Raw genomic sequence first — 14061 nt, 5'->3', positions numbered from 1 at the left:
TACAAGTACCAAGATAGCCAAAAATGGCTAAGATCTGAAAGTACAATTTCTACTAACATGGACATCAATCTGATAGTATCATGTGAAAGTAGATGAAAAAATACGCACTTTAAAAAAAAACGGCACCTAAAAAGGAGGTCGGATGACCCCAAACGAAGCCTCTGAAGTTACAAAAACTGGGATTACTCAGGGACAGTCACCAAAAACTGCATTTTCTAAAAAATCCGTGTATCAAAATCAAAAAATTATTTCACCACTGCGGAGAGCATGAAATTCTAGCCCATTTCAAAAAAAATTGCACCCAAAAAGGAGCAAAAATGAGCAAGTTATGGCCATTTGAAGTTGAACTGCAAAATCAAAAATGCAAATGAGAGGGGGTCCAAAAAATTTCAAACCCTACTGATGTGGCGCTGATGTTAGCAAAACACTGTGTTAAATTTGACGGCCGTATGACCGTCACCAAAACTTCGCTGCCTAGCTGACTGGGCGTCCGTACTGTACGGATGGATTACGTGGCAAGCTGACTGTATGTCCGTACCGTACGGAAATGCTGACTGTGCAGGGCTGATGTGGCAGTCGACATGGTGTCCGTACGAATGACTGTGTGTACGGATAGTACGAAAAAGTTGACGTGTCTGTGTTTAGTCCACAGGCCACGGGCCTCCTGCCACGTGGCGGGCGTGGATTCGCCTGCCTGGATGCCGCGTGGCGGAGGATGCCTGAGCGTGGAGGCGGAGCTGTGCTGCTCGGCGGAGCTGCTACCGACGTAGCGGCGGAAGGTGCTCGGACGGTGTCTTCGGCTGCGGAGTCCGGCAGGAAGCGGGGCGCTGCGGGGGCCGATGCGGAGCTGAGCGCGGTCGGAGCCGGAGGAGGAGCCGAGGCCGGGGAACGGGGAGCGGACGGGCGCCGCAGACGAGGCGCCGACAGGTACGGGACTGCGGGCTCTGCCGAAGGACGGACGTGTGCAGAACGGGTACAACGTGCAGGTACGGTCTCTGTGCACCTGCAGGGACACGCTGCACGGGGGGGGTCTGCGGACCCCCCAAAAACTATATGTTTTTTTTTAATTTTTTTTTTGCCTTTTCAATTTTTTTAAATCTTTTTCAATTTTTTCAATTTTTTTTTATTTTTGATTTTTCAATTTTTCAAACAATTTTCAGCAAAAATGAAATTTTTTTTTTTTGAAAAATATAAGAATATTCGAAAAATCCGTACGATTAGCAAAATTGGGGAAAAAAATTTTCCTCACCAAAATAGACCAACTTTATAACCAAAATTCATGGAAATGGCCTTCCGGACGCAATGGAGAGGTCGGATCTGGTCTAGGACGCCTCCAAATGATGCTGCTCCTCAGATCTGCCTCTTGACGTCACAATAATGCCTCTTCAAGACGAATCAATGAGACTCCAATAGCTCTGATACCATGTTGGATTTTGCCAAGATCAAGAGGTCAATGAAATGTACAAGATAGAGACATAATATGGGATAAGAATAAACTGTATTCTCATCAATAGAAAATGATCAACAATCAACTGGATTATCGTTATTACATACAATGTAGATGAGCCTGCTTATATAGGCAAGGCTAGGGAATAGGGATATGTATGAACACACAAATATGACATGTGGCTCAATAAGAAACAAGGGTAGGTAGGAAATAGGTGTGGGTAGGTAGGAGAAATAATATAATATTCCACATGAGGTGGATCACCCACCGAAGGTGGAATTATCACTCCACAATAAGTGGATATGATAGTGTAATAACAAGATCAACACCATAAGAGGTGGAATTTCTCCTACACACACTATCCCAATGTGGCACAAACACCCAAGTGTCTCATATCCAAACTACTATGAAATGCATTATCCTAAGTAAACTTAAGTAAGTGTAATAATATCCATGATGAATAATTATTTACACCAACAAATTATAATTTAGTTAAATATGATAAATTGTTTTGTTAATTATTTATCATCTATAAAAATAAAAAAAATGTTCAACAGGTTAACTTATTTTTATATCTGCAATACTCAGCTTTAGCTTCAATGATGCGGGAGTGGGAGAAGGGAGCGACTTTGAATTTGAGTTCAGGGCAGGGAAGGAAACCCTACAATGGATAGGTGAACTAGGGGGAGAATGGAAAGGACGATTCCCGGGACTACTTGGATTCCTCTGAGCCGAAAGACGCGGTGGATGGGGACCCACAAGCAGGTGACAAGCCTATCAATCCTGATGGGGAAAACGAAGAATCACGTGTTGGAGATATACCAAGGCAGGGACCTGTTTAAAGGGACAACGGTCGGTTTTGGACTTCCCTATTCAATGTCAAACCAAGTGGAAAGTCCTCACTCCCTCCAGTTCGTAATATCTCAGACCTAGAAAAAGGTAGATTTGCTATTGAAATTCCAGATCCAGTTATTGAGCATAATATTAACCTTATGGAAATGACTCTGGTTGGAAAATTTTTGGGCCCGAGGCCAAATATTGATGTTGTTAGGGCATTTGCTAAACACAAATGGGGGCTTAAATGTCAAGTGGAGATCATTGCTATGTCTAAAGAGGTGTTGTCTATGGCTTTCACATGTAAGGAAGACATGTCAAGGGTGCTCTATGATGGCCCTTGGGTGATCGGTAAATCAATGCTTGCTTTGCAAAAATGGATGCCTAAGATGGACCTAAATGATTCCTTCTTTGTACAAGCTCCAGTTTGGGTCAAGCTGTCGGGACTTCCCTTAGAGTTCTAGGTGGAAGATGTCTTTAAAGGAATTGGTAGTTCCTTCGATGAACTCCTTTCTATGGATCCTAACACAACTGCTAGAAGAAGACTTACCTTTACTAGGATATGTGTTGGAGTTATGCAAGACACGAATATGCCCCTATCCATTGAGATTATCTCTAGATTGGGAAAATAGATCCAACCAATGGAATATGAAAGTTTCCCTTTTGCTTGTTTTCATTGCAAAAAATCAGGACATACAGTAAGGAAATGCCCTCTTCAGGCTGTCAAAGAGAAAGAAAAGAAGGAAAAGACAATGCAATGGAAAGCAAAAAACCCTATTAAGCAACTCGAGAGCTCCGAAAAAGAGAAAATGATTGAAGAGGCCTAGAGTATCATCATCCTTGACACAATAGAACAACAAGAGAATATTAATGTGGAAAACCTAGAAAAACCCTTGCTTGAAGATTGTAAAGAGGATCAAATAGGCAAAGACGAGAGAACAACAAGACATCAATCAGGAGGATCAACGAAGTGATAACCTAGAAGATGGAGAAATTTAGGTGGTGTTATAGGACAAGGAGGAAGCAGATTCGAATCACATTATGGATAACACCACTAGAGATGGCCCTAGAATTGACTATGAGGAAGCCTAGAAGTGTTTGATCCTTGGAGGAATCTCATCGTCAGAATCACAACAATCGGTGGAGATGGTGAAATCCACCTTCCAGCAGTCACCAACAACCTCACTGCTTAATAGTGCTAAGTGGGCCGAGGTTAAAGATGTTGAATAGAAGATAACCACCTAGAATATCCAAGAGGAAGATTGGCAAAAAAGTGAAGTAGCAGATCGAAAGAGGAGGAAAAAGGGGGCTGAAATCTACCCCTCAAGCTAATCCAGTCAAGACAAGAAACTGGACCAAAGCCGACATGATATTTAACCCCTCTCCTCCTGGGAGAAAAAAAGCAAGACAAATCAGAGATCAAGAGGCAAGCAAGAATATAGCAGATGGCACTCAATTGACCATCCATGAGGTATGTTCCCTAGTTAGAAAATGAAAATCATTTCATTAAAAAATTCGTGGATTGAGTTGTCCACATAAACATGATGTTCTCGGAAATTTAGTCAGAGAACATAAACTAGACATTGTTATTATTCAAGAAACTAAAATGACAAAAAAGAAAGTAGAAAAGATAAAGCTCTTTAAGGATGGGGAAGTTCTTGGTGGTAGCTCTGATGGTGCTTCTGGGGGCATTACCATTTTCTAGAATCTAAGGCGTGTTTCTGGGGAGCCTGTCAAGAAAGATAGCAATTTGGCTTTTATTAGGTTTCATCACATTGGGGATGGAACCTCTTTGATCCTTTCCAATATTTATGCCCCTAATAATAGACTTGGTAGAAGTAAATTTTGGAAGAAGATGGAAGCTATTCGAGCTCTTTATAAGGATGATATGTGGATTATTATGGGGGACTTCAACACCCCTCTCTGTGACAACGAGAAGTTTGGAGGTACCCCTTCTCAGTTAGATATTAGAATGGATCTTTTGAACTTTATCAACAATCAGGGTCTGCATGATATTGATCTCCAAGGGGCTAATTTTACCTAGACAAACAAGAGGACGAGGGAAGATCTCATTCAAGTCAGACTTGATAGGGCCCTTATTTCAAATGGGTGGTTTAACCATTATCACTGCTCCCTATTGACGATCTCTAAGATTGGTTCCAACCACTTCCTTGTGGTTTTTGTTGCTGATAATTCAAGTGTAAAGAGAAACTTCCCATTTAGATTTGAAAGGATGAGGCTAGACCATCCTAACCTTGAGAAGGCCATTGAGATGTGGTGGTCTATTGATATCAAAGGTACTACTATGTATAGAATTGCTAAAAAATTAAGGTACATGAAAGACAATATTAAAAAATGAAACAAGGAGGTTTTCGGGAATCTGTTCACTACCAAGTCCAAAACCCAGCAGAAACTCAAGGAAATGTAGGATAAAATCCAAACTAGTGGATACAATGAAATATCAATTAGGGAGGAAAATGAAGTGCTTGTGAAGTACCATAAGATTATTAGAAGAGAAGAATAATTCTGGAAACAAAGGTCTAGATCTCTATGGCTGAAAGTTGGGGACAGAAACACCAGATTCTTCCATATGACAGCTATCAAACACAAGGTTTCAAATAGAATCTTAAAGCTGAAAACTGGGGAATTCAAACTAGGAAGGACGATGAGATTGGGAAGGAAGCCATGAGCTTTTTCATTTCCCTCCTCTTGGCGAATAGTGGTCTGGATGATCATTCTCAAAGAGCCCTCTTAGAGAACATTCCTTCAATCATTAATTAGGTCTAGAACAAGGCTTTGGTGGCCATCCCTTATGAGGAGGAAGTTAAAAAAGCGGTTTTTTCTTTTGATGGTAATAAAGCCCCGAGCTCGGATGACTTTCCGTTGTTATTATTTCAAGCCTTTTGGGACATCCTCAAAAGTGATGTGGTTAAAGGTGTGCAAGAGTTTTTTGGGGCTAGAATTATCTTAAAGGAACTAATGCAACTTTCCTGGTTCTGATCCCCAAATGCCCTAGGGCCGACTCTATGAATAAGTTCCGTCCGATAAGCTTATGCAATTCTTTCTATAAAATCATCTCTAAGGTGGTGACTAGTAGACTGCTAAGGATTCTTCCTTTCATCATTTCACCCCAATAGAGTGGATTTGTTCCTGGTAGACAAATCCTTGACTCTATCATTTCTATCCATGAAAACATTCATTCGCTGGTGGATTCAAAAAAACAAGGCTTCCTAATGAAGGTGGATCTGTCAAAAGCCTATGACCGTGTTGATTGGAGCTTCTTGGGTAAGGTTCTTGGTGCTTTCGCCTTTGGTGCTAGGTTTATTCAGTTGATTGATCAACTGATTTCGACCCCTTCTTTCTCAGTTATTGTGAATGGTGTGCCTTCCCCATTCTTCAAATATTCTAGGGGCATCAGGTAGGGGGATCCCATATCCCCTATTCTCTTTATCATTCTGGCTGAATGTCTGAGAAGATTTATTAGCAAATCTGTTTCTCAGGAGCTTCTTTGTGGTATATCCCCCTCTTCTGGTTTTAGAGCCTGTACCCACCAGCAACTTGTAGATGATACCATCCTAATGGGTACTTCATAAGAAGTGTCCAATTTGAAGATCCTTCTCAATACTTATAGCTCAGCCTCGAGTCAATCTATCAATTGGGAGAAAAGCTCTATTTTCTTCTTCAACACCTCAGAGGACAGATAGATGAGGATTGCCTGTATCCTTGGGTGCCAAATTGGTAAGCCTCCTTCTATTTACCTTGGTCTCCCTTTGGGTATGAAACCTTCAGAGTTGTTCTAGAATAGTATTGTGGATAGATTCAACAAGAAACTGGCTAGTTGGAAAGGTACCCTTCTTAGTCAAGCTGGAAAAATCCAGCTTTTAAAATCTTCTCTCCAGAGTCTGTCGGTGTATTCTTTAAGCCTCTTCAAAATCCCTGGAAAATTTGCTGAAGCTATTGAGAAAATTCAAAAAGTCTTCCTTTGGTCTGGGGTTGAGGAGAAGAAGAGAATAACACTCATAGTCTGGGATAATGTGTGTAAACCCACAAAGAAGGGGGGTCTGGGCTTAAGAAATATCAGAACCTTGAATAAAACTCTTCTTGCCAAACAAATCTATAGAACCTATCAGGGAAATGGAGAATGGAATGATATCTGGAAGGCTAAGTACTAATGGGAGTTTCCCACCATTGAAGATTTCCTTGCCTCTAATTAGATACCAAGTGGCTCTTTTATTTGGAACAATGTTAACTAGGCTAAAGGTATTGTGAGTTTAGGCAATGTCTGCGCCATAGGTGATGGTAGGAAAGTGGATTTTTGGGATGATGCTTGGATTGGTGGAGCCCCTCTTAATAAGTGTGTCTCTTAGATGCTCATCCAAAATTGTAAGGAGAAATTCAGTGCTAAAGTGGCTGATTATTGGAAAGATCAAAAGTGGGTGGGCCTCAGTTCTATTGATCCCAACCTAAAACAGGTAAACTTAATCATCAACCATGCCATCTTAAATACCAAAAGGGAAGACCACATGGTGTGGAGCAGGACCTCTTTAGGGACTTATTCTGTTTCATTTGTTGTCTTTTTTGCTGGCTTAGTCCCAAGAACCTACTCCTTGCTGGGCTAAGGCTTGGTATCCAAGTTTGACTCCTAAAATCAATATCTTTTTATGGATTCTTTTGCAAAACAAGATTCTAACCACTGATAATTTGAAAAAGAGGGGTTTTTGCATCCCCAATAGATGCTATCTTTGTCTCAATGATGAGGAATCAATGAACCACATTTTCATACACAGTCCTTATGTCCTTCATATCTGGGGGATGCTTTTTCAACTTTGGGGTTTGAAGTGGGCTTTCCGAGAGGAGATTCAAGACTACTTCAAAAGCTGACACTATACTACTAATAATCCATCCATAAGAAATTTATGGAATTTTTCCTTTGCTCATATCCTTTGGGGTATATGGAAAGAGAGGAATAACTGAATATTCAGGAATGATAATAACACCTATGAAGTGGTGTGGACCAAGATAAAATATAATTATGTTGAGAATGTGATGGCCAAGGGAGAAAATTGTTGTAATAATAAGGAGGATTTTGATGTTCCCAAGAGCTGGAATATCCCAACTTACATGGGCACCAACATCAACCAAACCAAAAGAAGTATGTGTAGCTGGTCTTTCTTCCCTAAGGATTGGTTTAAGGCCAACTTTGACGGTGCTGCTAAAGGGAACCCAGGACCTGTTGGCTGTGGTGGAGTTATCCGGAATGGTGTTGGCTTTTGTTTTGGGGTGGTTGCCTATCCCTTGGGGATCCATACCGATCATCTGGCTAAATCTATGGGTGCCCTCCAAACTATTAAATTAGCTTATAATTTGGGTGTCAAAATGTTATGATTGGAAGGTGACTCTAAAAACATTATTAACTACCTCCTTGGAAAACACCAACCCTCATGGACGATTAAAAACATCATTGATTCTGCCAGGGAGTTTCTTCAGGGGTTTTATAAGTGCCACATTTCCTATGACTACAGAGAGGCCAATAGGTATGTTGACTGGGTTGCCAATGAGGCAGTACAGAGTGAGCAAATCAAGATATGAAAGAGCGAAGGGGAGCTCCCTTGTGCGACACGTGATATCTTAACTTATGAAAGAATTCATGGTAAGCAAGGCCGGATTTGAAATCATTTCCCGAGATGATAGGGGAGATCATGGCATCAAGAGTCGGTTTTTCATGCAGCTGAGGAGGTACAGTAATAATTACAGGATCACTTCGCGTGCTTTATGGGTGTTTTTTCCCCTATCGAACGAAAGTATTAGAAATTTCATAGCGAAGAAAGGTATTTGCAAGAATTTACAGCTGATAGACATCAATAACAATATGGAGGAACCAACCTCAGGTCTGGGAAGTACTTCAAGCTACCAAGATGACAGATTTTATGGAGAGAATGTAGGAGAAACGACCTGAAATTACTAAAATTTTCAAGAGGGGTTGGTATAAAGGCATATTGACCATTGGCAACAGGAAGGTCAAGGTGACTGAAACTATGATTGCTAAGGCTACGAGTATTTCGATGGATGGTATCAAGCTCTATAGGGACAGAAAGATTTCACACGCTGCCGTGAAGAAATTTCCGAAGGATGAAGAGGAGAAAGCTAGATTGGTGAAGGGCAACCATACTTACTACTCGCCAAAGGTAATTAAGCTAATTTGGCGAAGGGTTTTTCTTGCTATTATGGAATTTATTACTCTTGATGGTAGATTTACTAGGGTTTACAACTATCATTTTGTCATTCTCAACCACTTTCGGTATAAAGCAAAAATTTCCATTCCGTCTTATCTTTTTTGTGCCCTAAATTCTCGGATCAAGGATGCAATATCCAACCCCAACACCAATCCTGCAATGCATGAGGGTTTGATGGTGATTCTATATAATCACATCAAGAACAAAAACAAGGCATGAGCTAAAGAACAAAGGTTCGGTCAAAAGGAAGCAGAGAGGGGAGGATGAGGATAGCTGGTATGAAGAGGATAATGAGACTGATAACAACACTAAAAGTGAGGAGGTGCAAATCCCCTCAAGCTAGAAGCAAAAAAGGAATTCTCCTAAAATTAAGGATGTGGGAACCAAGAGTTGGTCGCCTCTCACGACTGACTCTAAGGATAAGGGCATGATGGGGGAGGACATGGCCATGAAAGAAGCTCATAGCTCTGATGTCAGGGAGGTGTGTCTTGAGGTGAATTTAGAGCCCACTGGTGACAAATACGAGGAGGACCATCACCTGGATATCAACCTCTGTATCAGTAATGACACAAATAGCTTCAACAAGGTGCTCCACTGGATGCAAAAGGAAATTACCGACATAAAAACCAAGCAAGCCTAGGATGCCAGAAGAATTGAGACTTTAGAAGCTATAGGTTCGGGTAAATTCAACTCCCTCCCAGATTGTCTCAGTGAGCATACCAAGGCTATTAGTAATGCAGAGGAGATCATCAATGCTAATCGGAATAGCTTTCTTACCTTCGACAACAGAGTAGGGGCTACTGAAAAGAGACTCGAAGGAGTTGAGAACACGCTTAGAAAGATATGTAAGCAAAGCCATAAGATCCTTAAGGCTGCCTCAGCTAGTATGAAGGCTCTTATTAGTAAGATTGAGAATGACCATGGGGATAAGGCTTCTGTAGGCATCATTGATGTGAAGGAAGATGCCCCTGATGATAAGGAGACTGGGCCTACTAGAAGAATGCGTGCGTGCCCAAGAAAGATGCAAAGCCAAAGCAAGGAAATTGAGGATACCAAGCAGGCGACGGATAATATGAAACAACTAGAGCTGGAAGCTGTAGAGATGCTTCATAACTTAACCTAACACTAGGTTCTTTCTCTGTCATTCCTGTTAGTTTTTGTTAGTTGTCTCTAGTTTGTTGGCTTTTTGCTTGTCAGTTGTCCTTTTCTTAGTTGTTGTCTTTAGTGTTTTATTGTGCTTTAATGTCTATCTTTTGATCCTTTGGTTGTAATGGGTTTCAGGGGCCCATCAAAACCTGTTTTCCCTTATTCAAAAACTTATTTTAATATCTTTATAACAAAACAAAATTCGAGCTTTAATACATTTTAATTTTTTTAATTAAGTTTTGAGTATAATTATATTTGAATTTATTCAAAATGTGTTTTAATGTTTGAATTAAGATTTTCTCATGTGCTACAAGTATAATCACATTTGATCACATCAACATTATATAGAGTTTTTGAGAAAGTTGGATGAATTCAAAATTTCTCACGTTTTTCGGGAAGACAATAAAGCGGAAAATTTATTGGCCAATATGGCGGTGGGCTATGTGGTAGCAAAATGGTGGAGCAATCAGGACTCTTTCCCAAAAAACTTGTGTGACCTGGCATATGATGATACCATCCACTTGTGGTAATCAATGAAGAACAATCATGATTTGATTAAGTTGTTGGGGAAATGGTTTCCTTTCGATTTCCCTATTTGAAGATCTAGAAAATTCCCTTGTGCCTAGATTTTTTGTCTTCTTGTGTGGCCCTTGTCCTGCTTCTGTTTGGAGCCTTGTTTGGTGTGACCCATTTCCTGCTTTTGTTTGGCGACCTAAACCATTATGGGTGGGGACAAGAATAGGCAAGGACTGCCCACTTTTGATAAATGGAAGAAAAATAAGGAGGTGTGGTAGGAAATTGTTGATGGGGGAATGGTTCCCTTCTTGGAAAGTCTCCATGGCCCTTCTCCTTTGCTCACAGAAACATTTATCAATGGGTGGAAGAAAGGGGTTTTGAGGGCTTATGGTGCCAATTATTAGCTGGATGAAACCTTGGTGGCTACGATTATGGGTTTGGTTATGAATGGAAGAAGGTTTCACAGAGACATAAAAACAAGGGAAGAAGACATGGATTTTTTTTTGGATAAAGATAAGGAGCGTTCAAGAGTTAATAAAATGGCTGATGGTGGCTATAACAAAAAGGATCTTATGGCTCCCTGGGCGGACATGAATGAGTTCATCATGAGGTACATATGCTTGATGAAAGATATGTCAGTAGCTTTTCTTATCATTTTACCATCTTGAATCGCTTTAGGCATGACAAAGTTATTTTGATTCCTTTCTATCTGGTTTCTTCTTTGGAGAATAGTCTTGAAAAACATGTTGAGAATCTAAATAATTTGGTCCTCCATGAAGGGCTTATTGTTCTCATTATGGAGTACACGAAAACCTTTGAAGTTGTGCCCTCCCTATCTGAGAAAGGCCAAATCCCTAATACTAATGTTCAAGATGTCTCTGATTTAGATATGGAGATGGAGGATAGTGGGAGCACCAAACCCCTTCTTGACCCTGATTATAAGCCGATTGAAGAGGGTGAGATGTTGGTCACTCCTAGAACCCATAGAAGCAAGAAAACCCCCAGATGGGCTGCAAGTAAATATAAATCGATCGGCAAAATGATTTCTAAAACTAAGCCTTATTCCAAAAAGAAGAAGATGGTTGCTAAAGACTATGCTCCCAAGACCTTGGACCAAGAAATCAAATTGGACATTCCTCTTAATGTCCTGAAGGAGAAGCAGGGGACTCTGCCTAAAGATATGGATAGTGGTTTATAGAAGGAAAGTTCTCTGATGAATCTGGTGATGGAAGCGACTAGAAGCCAGTAGAACTGCTGGAAGTGGGTGGGGAAGGAGATTGATACCTTCAAAGAGGGGATTAAGGAGATAATTGATATCTTCACTGATTTGCCTGAGCCTAGCAAAATAGAGAAGCTCATGATCATGACCCAGAAGCTTTCCCATGATGTTGAGGTTATGAAATGTAAACATGAGCAAAGAATTGAGAAGGTTGAGCAGTCTATGGAGGAGATCAAGAGTAACCTTAATAATCTGGTTGACATAAGCAATGAGGCCATGAATAATAGTATGGAGGGGCTGGAAAAGATCAATGCCATGGTGGTGGAGTACAAATCCAATCCTATTGACAATGATTCTGGTGATAGTAACAAAAAGAAAGGTCTGGGCAGTGAAGACTCAGCTGTTGGTGGCAATAAAACTATGGGCCCTAGTTCTAGGACCAAAAGCAGGAGCAACAATAAGGGTACCTCCAGGTTCATTATGGAGGAATTGGAAGAAATCAACAAGGCTACCATCCAGAAGAATAAGGAGCTGGTGCACTCGCTTAATTGAGTGTTTCTCTGTGTTTTGTTTTATTGCATGTGGTTTCTTTTTGCTTTTGTGTTCGGTCTAGGGTGTTCCCCTATTTTGCTATTGGTTTCTGTTTGGTTGGCTGAGGGCCAGGTTCTGTAAAACTCTTGGTTTCGGGTCCATGTAAAACCCGTTTATCTTTATCAAAAACATTATATGGAGTTTTCATATTTCTTATTTATTTTTTTGTTGATATTTGAAGTTATTTGACCAAAATATGTTTTAAACCTTAAATTAAATTCCTATCAACTTTGAACTTAATCTTCAAATTATTTTATCAATAAAATTATATATATCATTGACAAAAACATTCTATTCCACAACATAAATTTGGTAGATACATTTTTGATGATTTTTTTTTGAAATAACCAATCAACAATTATAATTGTCCACGCGAACAACTATAGTTAAAAATGCAACTTAATGTGAAATGCTTCCAAACCCAAATAAAATTAAGTGGTTATACTTACATCATTTTGCTTCTTAATGTCAATCAATATTTTCAAAAGTAACCATGTTTTCATCATGTTAAATACTCCAACCTTACTACGTACAATTATAGAAAACAACCCTTGATCAAATAAGAGGAAATGTTAATTAATCATGGGGCTAAGATCATGAACAAATCAAAAAATGATTTTAGCTCTTAATAAGAGTAATAAGCTCTTTTTTACTTTTGAACCCACTAAGAGAATTAGATTATTCAACAATAAATAATACATTTATTTTATAATATAATAAATTTTATTTAGTAGGAAAGTAGTTAATTATTTTTTCAATATAAGAATACTTATTTTAAAATAGATATTGATATTTATAAATAAAATTATTAAAAGTAACATATAAATATATAATATTTACCAACTATTAAAAACAATAAAAATTAATTCAAAATAATTAATGGTGGAGGAAGGTGTCACTGCATTGATCAAGAAAGGGCTCAAGCATGCGAGGAGGGCTCTTTTGTAGAGGTCGTGGAGGAGGCCAACATCCTCCTTCACTCAGGTGTGAGTTCTTAATCCCCATAAGCATACTAAGCCAAAGTTACCATCTTCATTTGCATTTGCATATATTATCTTTGTGTGTGGTGACAATGGCCCTGGTAAAATCCGGGATGGTGGTGTACCATATACACAATGGATGGAAATCCACCCATTTGAAAAGATGAGTCTCCCAAAGAAATTAATGATATTTCTACATCTTTTAAAGAAGCGTTGGTTGTTGAAACTAAGGCAGTGTCGATAGTACTATCTTTGTGGCTAATCTTGTGCATGATGCAGAAAAGAATGGAAGCACAAAGGGAAGACGACGTAAGACATTCTATTCATAACCCTAATAAACTTACCCTCTCTCCTGATACTAAGATGATTGAAGTGCTTCCTGAAGAGAATAATAGGTTAAAAGATGTCAAGCTATCTTTCTAGTTGCTATAGATTCATCTTAGTTCCGACTAGGAAGTTCCTAGATGCCTGGTTTAGAAATGTTTGGATTAATAAAATGGATATTCAAATTTATTTTTGTCTTATAATTAAAAAAAAGGGTCATTTTTAATATTTTTAAAACTAATTATCAATAGTCAGTATTGGAATATAGGTAATTACATTTTTACGGCTCTTAAATGGACACTTGATGTTGTGAGCGATGAGGTTTAAGGCTTGTCGTGTCATAGGTGGATTGTGGTAAAAAATGTTCCACCTTTTCTTTGAATTTTTTTCCTAAATGCTTGGTTCTTTAGGGAAAGTAGTTAGAAAAGATGAGGCAAGGCTTACCCTTCCTCATCCAGATGCTAGAGTTTTAATATCACTTAATTTGGATATTGAAATCCCTAGCTCAATTGAAATAAATATCAATGATGAAATATTAACTTGTAACATTGAGGTGCTTGGAGGTACTAATGCTTGTTATCTTTGCAAGAAGGAAGGACATATTTGAAGGAATTGTCTTATTATATCTAATAAGTCTAGTAATTCTGGTACCAAAAATAGGTACGTCGATAAAGCTAACTCGACCATGGACTCAAGACCTAACCCTAACCCATATAGTATGATTAATAACCAATTTAAAGATAATGTACCTAGGGGAAATAAAGATGACAT

The sequence above is a fragment of the Cryptomeria japonica genome, chromosome 9, assembly GCF_030272615.1.
Source record: "Cryptomeria japonica chromosome 9, Sugi_1.0, whole genome shotgun sequence".
Classification (NCBI taxonomy): Eukaryota; Viridiplantae; Streptophyta; class Pinopsida; order Cupressales; family Cupressaceae; genus Cryptomeria; species Cryptomeria japonica.
Note: the sequence above shows the minus strand (reverse complement) of the source record.